General features: G+C 43.8%; 1 non-coding gene across 1 annotated transcript; it reads right to left on the bottom strand.

Moving 5' to 3' along the window:
- Positions 1-353: 353 nt before the first annotated feature.
- On the bottom strand, positions 354-544 carry LOC115064201. Its single transcript, XR_003844030.1, has one exon. It is a non-coding gene; the product is annotated as a U2 spliceosomal RNA (small nuclear RNA).
- Positions 545-6090: the final 5546 nt, after the last annotated feature.

The raw sequence follows: 6090 nt of genomic DNA, 5'->3' as shown, positions 1-6090 counted from the left end.
TCGTGATCAACATGCCCAGAGAGGTGTGTCTGTTCCTGACCATTGGGTCTGGTCCCTGTTCAATACACTCTTCTTAAACACCTGCTGCCTGGGCTTCATTTGCCTATGCCTACTCTGTGAAGTCCGGGGACAGGCGGATGGCAGACGATGTGACTGGAACCCATGCCTCCTCCTCCCCTGCCAAAGGCCTAAATACCAGCTCCCTGATCCCCAATATCTTTATGGTGACTATTTTCCCCTACCACTTTTGTGGTAGTCTGCAATCAACAAAGTGCATGAGATGACAATTGTTTACTAGCAGAAGAACCTTTAAGTACCGCAAAGTCTCTCCTTAAACCAGCATTATTCCCCGGAAGGGGTGCACCGTTCCTGGAGGTACTGCAATACCAGGTCGATGCGTGGAGTGGACGGAGCAAGCTCCTATTCCAACTCCTAACTCCAAAAATCCATTTAATATATTGTCCTCGGATAGAGGACGTATCAGATATTAAACTGATAAGAACAGATACTACACTTGATCTTAGCCAAAAGGCCGAGAAGCGATACCCGGCACACACCACGCAGCCATGCTCTGCGGCCGCGAGACACATTAACTTCGTGGTGACCGCTCGCAATCCTCACTTCCTGCCTTCCCCGCGGCTCCTTCCTCCTCCCGTCCGTGTCCGCGTTCTCCACACCTCACTCCCACTCCAGCGCCCACAGCTCCAGCTACAACGTCCACGACCCCGGCTCTCCCGGCGATCCCGAGCGCGCACGCCGAGTGTGATTTGCATGCCCCGCCCCCTCGTGAAGGGTGTGGCGGCTGAGAGTGCAGCCTCCTCCCTGGTGCTTCAGCAAGGCGCATACATGGACTCCTGGACACTTCCGGTTTATCCTCCCCTTCGCTGAGCACAGAAGCGGGAGAAGACGGTTTGCAGCAGGCTGAACCTGAGCAGTCGAGTACAGGGATGGTGGCCTACTTGTCTAGTTCGCGTTGTCGGGAAGACGAGCTTTTAAGTTAACGTTTATGTCACTTAGGTCAATATCTGGGATTGAGGGGTCCAAGATGCACAAGTGGTTTATTCCAAGCCAACTCCCCAAAACCAGACCTGACAACAAACTTAACATGAGCTCTGGAAGGTTATGGCTTCCCTTGTACAGTCACTGCACAGCCTCCTTTAAATGTCCGGGGAGGGGAGGGTTCATGCAAGCTGAATCACTTTAGTTCCATTCCTGACCTACCCAGCTGGTAGAAGGCGAGGATTGACTCCTACCACTTGTTCTCTGGTCCCCATATGCTCTGTCTGGCACGCAGTATCCCCCCCCACACACACACACATACCTCACCCCCACACTAAATTTGAAAATTTAGAGAAAAGAAAGCAGGGAGCCAGTTGGCTCTGCCTATAATTTCAGCACTTGGGAAACGTATACAGTTTCAGGTTTCAGAGCCTCAGCCATGAAGCCATTAAGGCTAACTTGCTAGATTTTTTTTTCTTTTCTCTTCTCTTCTTTCTTTTCGTTCTTTTTTTTTTTTTTTTTTTTTTTTAATCTGAAAAGAGGGGCTGGAGAGATGGCTCAGCTGATAGGACTTCTAACTGCTCTGAGAAGGAACAAGTTCAGTTCTCAGCCCTCACATCGGGAGACTTCGGGGACCCGCAGGCGTCAGCTCATAACCAAGCACATACCCAGAAACACAGGTACGTACGCACAAAGGTAAAAATCTTTTAAAAAGAAAAAAAAAATCTGAAAGAGGTTTTAGTGGAGACTGAGGTAGACAAGAAGGTGGGGAAATCCACGAGTTTCATTGTGTGGAAGGGAGGTTGCCGGGACATTCTCCTTTGTGGCCTCAAGACTGAGAATTTCTTACCTCCGGCCTGATAATGAGAATCAAATATCTATCTATGCAGGACCTATATAAAAATGCTAAGTCAGGCCGGGCTGTGGTGGCGCACGCCTTTAATCCCAGCACTTGGGAGGCAGAGGCAGGTAGACTTCTGAGGCTATCCTGATCTACAGAGTGAGTTCCAGGACAGCCAGGGCTACACAGAGAAACCCTGTCTCGAAAAACCAAAAAAATTAAAAAAGCTAAGTCAGTCAACAGCCTGATGGCTATCAAGAGACACTTACGAAGCAAAATATGCATAGCCTTTAGATTTCATTCATTCATTCTTTGAGACAGAGTTTCTCTCTATAGTTCTGCTTGTCCTAGAACCTTGCCCTGTATACCAGGTTGGCCTGAATTCAGGGATCTACCTGTGAGCACCACCACACCCAGCTCTAAACAGCACAACCTTTCTAATTTATAAAATGTTTATAAATGTGTGCCAATGAAGCTGCTCATCCCTGGAACTGAAGCCCCTGGGGCCTCAAATGTAAGCTCTTTTGTTTAAGATTTATTTAGTTATTTTATGTATATGAGTACACTGTAGCTGTGTAGATGGTTGTGAGCCACCATGTGGTTGCTGGGATTTGAACTTGGGACCTTTGGAAAAGCAGTCAGTGCTCTTAACTGCTGAGCCATCTCTCCAGCCCCCAATAGACTCCATTTTATCTAAGCTGACCAACCTGCTCTCTAAGCAACGATAGTTATCCAAAACATAATGCCTGTTCAACAGAAAGAAGAAATGAATTTGATTGGTTGGATAAAAACACTTACATTTAATGTCAGCCAACAATGAGGGGACCCTGGGGAAAGCCTCAGACCCACACTCTCCTCCCCAGAATGTAGGATGACAGTCACGCTCCACATTTGGTTTTTTCCTGTTAAGAGGTTTTATCTTGGTGCAAGTTTCCTACAATTTATAACTCGTGTCATCTTGCAACCCACTTAATATTCACTGAGTTTAGTTGAATCAGGAAGAGGTGCAGGTTGTGACGTTTTGAACATGCTTGGTCCATGGGACGTGGCATTCATTATTAGGAGGTCTGGCCTTGTCAGGGAGTGTGTCACTGTGGGGGTGGGCTTTCAGGGCCTGTGCTCAAGCTCTGCCCAGAGCAGAAGAGAGCCCCTTCTTAGCTGCATGTGGAAGAGAATCTTCTCCTGGCTGCCTCTGGATCAAGATATAGAACTCTCAGCTCCTCTAGCACCATGCCTGCTTGGATGCTGCCATGCTTTCTGCCATGACAATAATGGAATGAACCACAGGACCAGTAAGCCAGCCCCAATTAAATGTTGTCCTTTATAAGAGTTGCCTTGGGGGGCTGGTGAGATGGCTCAGTGGGTAAGAGCACCCGACTGCTCTTCCAAAGGTCCGGAATTCAAATCCCAGCAACCACATGGTGGCTCATAACCATCCGTAACAAGATCTGACTCCCTCATCTGGAGTGTCTGAAGACAGCTACAGTATAATTACATATAATAAATAAATAAATCTTTAAAAAAAAAAAGAGTTGCCTTGGTCTCCTCCCTTTTAATTATTTTCAATAAATCCCCACATAACTGGGGTGGTCAATAGTCATCTCATCGTTGGATGAGTGGGCGTTAACCAGCGGGGGCACGACCCACAGTCATGGCTCTTGGTATCTTTGGGGGAGGGGAGGAACCTTAGAAAGATCCTTAGGATAAGGTTGAAAACAGATACCAACCTCCTTGCAAACCAGGTTTGTCTCACAGGGAATTCAGAGATGGTCCATGTTAGACCTTCCCTGCGGTGCTTAGCCTCGCAACCCACGCTGGTGCCCATACTGGATTCATGTTATCAAGAACCAGTATGCACAGGTATGAATCCTATGCAGCTCCTGAAGGAGAATTATCAGCCTCAGGCTCAGCAAGGCCTCTGTTAGCCAAATCGAGTCTATGATAATAAATTCGCAAAGGTCTCGATGCCAAGGAATCAATCTGCTGTTTTATAAAACCAGTAATTCTATTAAAAATAAAAGGCCCCAAAGTTACTAATAATAAAATGCTTATTAAAGGTCCAAGGAGGGGCATCAAGAGGGTGTACATATAGGACTTCCACCAATTATCAGCAGCGAGTGAAAACTTTTTTCTGGAGCTCCAACTTAAGTTTATGTAACTGTTGGATTGGTGTTTCCACTATACTTGATTCATTTACATAAAAGCAGCATTCTTCTTGCAGAAAGGGACAGGTGCCACCTTTCTCAGCAGTCAGCAAATCAAGTGCTCTTCATTCTGTAAGGCAACTTGGGCAAGGGAAGTTAATTGTCTCTGTAAAGAAGCTAATGACTCAATGGAGGCTTCCACTGCCAACGCAAATTGTGGAGATAATTTGGCGGTGGTAAGAAGAGAATGGGTTAAAGTTCCTCCAGCCAACCCGGCAGCCACAACAGAGGTTACCAAGGAGACACAGGCCACTACAGGGAGGAAAACAGCTTGGTTGATTCTAATATCTGAGGGGCTATTCCAGCTCAAATATTCGGCAGGAGTTAGCAAGGTCAACTGAGGAACTAGGGTCACAGGAAGACACAGCCAATTCTTTATCTATGTTTTAATTCTATCCTTGCAAAACTAGGGCAGAAGTGCCTGTAGCTGTGCCTCCCACAAAAGTATATGGAGGCTTTAGTTCTAAATCTTTAGTAATTAATTTCTCTATTGATGGTGAAATTTCCTCCAGCAGGCATATCCATCAACTTAGTGTTGTTTACCATTACCACAACTTTTAGGCCTTCCCATACTGTTGGATGTAGTAAAGGGAGGATCAGGGATGAAGGCCCAATACAACTTTTCTATCATCATTGTCAGGACACTCTACAAACTCACGATCAGCATCGTTCTTTGTCCCAGCATCAGCATGTTTCATTAACCACTCGGGCAGCTAGCATGCTCCTTCAGCATCCTGCAGAAAAAACACAAACATGCCCTCTTCCCCACACTCAGAGAGTTCCTTATCATTGAAATTTAAAAATTTTTGTGGTGTACGGGGATATGATTCCCCCTTTTTTGTATTCAAAAGCCAATTTTTCAGAGTGCAATGCACACGTTCAACAATTCTTTGTCCCATGGATTAAAAGGAATTCCAGTTTTATGTTCAATTCCAAATTCCTTACAAAAATTGTATAAAGTTATTTCCAGTATAAACAGGGCCATTATCTGTCTTGATTTTAGGCAATCCCATAGCAATAAAAGCCTTTAAGCAAAATCAATTACATTTCTAGAAGCTTCTCCTGTATGTAGAGAAGCAAAAATGAGTCCGGAACAAGTGTCAGTACAAACATGTATATATTTAAAATTTCCAAATTCTGAATAATGAATTATATTTATTTGCCAAATATGATTGGGCATAAAGCCTGTGGATTAACCCCTAAACAATGAACTTGAGACAATGTAAGACTGTCAAGACATTACTTTAAAATCATTCTAGCTTGCTCCTTAGCGATATTATGTAGGAGCCTTAAGGTATGACTAAAAAGATTAATTATATTGTGACCACATTTGGCCAAAACAATAGGATCTGAAACTAGAGCTTCTCCCATCAAATCTTTGCCAATACAATCATTGCCTACAGCTAAAGGTCTATGAAGATCAGAATGAGCTCTTATATGACCAATTATATGACCAATATAAAAAGGATTTTTTTCAAGCAAGAATGGTGTTTGTGCCACACCACCTCCAGTAGGATCTGTGTGACAAGTTCCACAGACTGAGGCAGTTGACCTCCAGAGGTCCTGTAGGTGTATGAGTCCTATTAGAAATCAACAAATGTAAAAGCAAAGAATAGTCTATATAAGTAACAAATTGTTTTTCAGTAGCTCTTTCTACTTGTAAGGACAACAACCCTTCTGAAGTTAAAACTCGAGGAGAGGTAGGATCAGCATCCCTCCCAAGAATATCAAATAAGGGTTTCAATTCTCCTGTAGTAAGCTTTAAATAAGGACAAAGCCAAATAATATCAGCTAACAGCTTTTGAAAATCATTTAAAGTTTTAAAATTGTCCCTATGAATAATTATTTTCTGAGGAAAAACAGCTTGATCTGTAAGCCTAAAACCTAAATAATTATAAGGATCTTGAGTTTGCACTTTTTCTGGAGCTATTTATAATCCTTTATCAGATAATGCCTGTTGTAAATTTCTAGAACATAGAAGCAAGTTCTGAGGATCATTCCCTGCTAATAAGATATCATGCATGCAATGTATAATGTATATTATTG

Source organism: Mus pahari, chromosome 5 (assembly GCF_900095145.1).
Source record: "Mus pahari chromosome 5, PAHARI_EIJ_v1.1, whole genome shotgun sequence".
NCBI lineage: Eukaryota > Metazoa > Chordata > Mammalia > Rodentia > Muridae > Mus > Mus pahari.
The sequence above is the reverse complement of the archived record's forward strand: the minus strand, read 5'-3'. Positions and strand labels throughout refer to the sequence as shown.